The 1065-nt window shown below is 48.0% G+C and overlaps 1 long non-coding RNA gene across 1 annotated transcript in view; it reads right to left on the minus strand.

The window, feature by feature from the left end:
- LOC119314252 overlaps positions 1-592 on the minus strand; it is a 2480-nt gene extending 1888 nt beyond the window's left edge. The window contains exon 1 of the long non-coding RNA XR_005152247.1: positions 184-592. This is a non-coding gene — a long non-coding RNA (uncharacterized LOC119314252). The remainder of the gene's footprint in view (positions 1-183) is intronic.
- Between the last annotated feature and the right edge of the window lie 473 nt (positions 593-1065).

The following is a 1065-nucleotide window of genomic DNA, read 5'->3' on the forward strand; positions in this document are numbered from 1 at the left end:
CACAAGCCTTGAAATTATGGAAACAATCAGATCAAAAACATGATGGTTACCTGCTAGGAGGAAGGGGCTAGCAACAGAACATGTGATGTAGTGTGAGAGGAGGAGATCACAGCCGCATGAAGAACAAGGGCAGCGTGCTCACTATGTCCATGCGTGTGCAAAAAAATAGGGAAGCGCACAAACCTTACATCCGGAGGCCGTGATGGATGCTTGTCCTTGTACAGTCTTGGCAACCGTGCTCCAGCCTCGAGCCAGAGCTGCCGCGACAACCACCCGTCGGCCGCCGCGCTGCCGGACAACGCGGCCACACGCCTGATCACGACGTCGCTGACGTCATTGACTTTCCCGCAGAACTAACCCGCTGAGCACCATGCCGTCGTCCAGCAAACCAGCCACCGCCACCGCCACTCTCCGTCAAAACTGCCGCTCATCTCGATTGAATAGGAACGTGGGAGACGGGTCGTGGCGTGGGCTAGCTATCCCAGTCCCCACAAGGCCACAATTGGGAAACGGTTTGTAGCCGATGTGCAAAAGAGGTGAAAGTTTACGTTTGTGTACATAAAAATTACATCGTGTAAGCGGTGGAGCCTGGCGGTCAGACGTAAGGTTACGGCTCACCATACGGGGTGCCACCGGGGGCGGGTTCGCTGGATTGACCAGGGTGAGGAATTACTTATTCTTCACCCTGGATCACTAATAGACTTTCTATATATATATATATATATATATATATATATATATATATATATATATATATATATATATATAATATTTTAAAATATATACAAAAGTAAAACAAAGAAAGCAAAAAAACAAAACAAAAAGTATGAAAAATACGAAAACAGAAAACAAGATGGTGTTTCCCGCGCACGTGGGCCGGCCCAACTGCCGTTCCCTTCAGCGAAGGGTTGCTCTTGTCTCGCTTAACGCGAGAAATAGGGGTGCCCCTCATTTTTCACGCGAGGCCGATATCTCACATTAAGTGACGCTAGCCCATTTTCGTCTGATTTATTTCTTCGCTGGGTCCGTTAGATCGAGTGAGTTCGCTGGTCTTTCGAAAAAAAA

This window comes from Triticum dicoccoides, chromosome 6A, assembly GCF_002162155.2.
Source record: "Triticum dicoccoides isolate Atlit2015 ecotype Zavitan chromosome 6A, WEW_v2.0, whole genome shotgun sequence".
Taxonomy (NCBI): Eukaryota; Viridiplantae; Streptophyta; class Magnoliopsida; order Poales; family Poaceae; genus Triticum; species Triticum dicoccoides.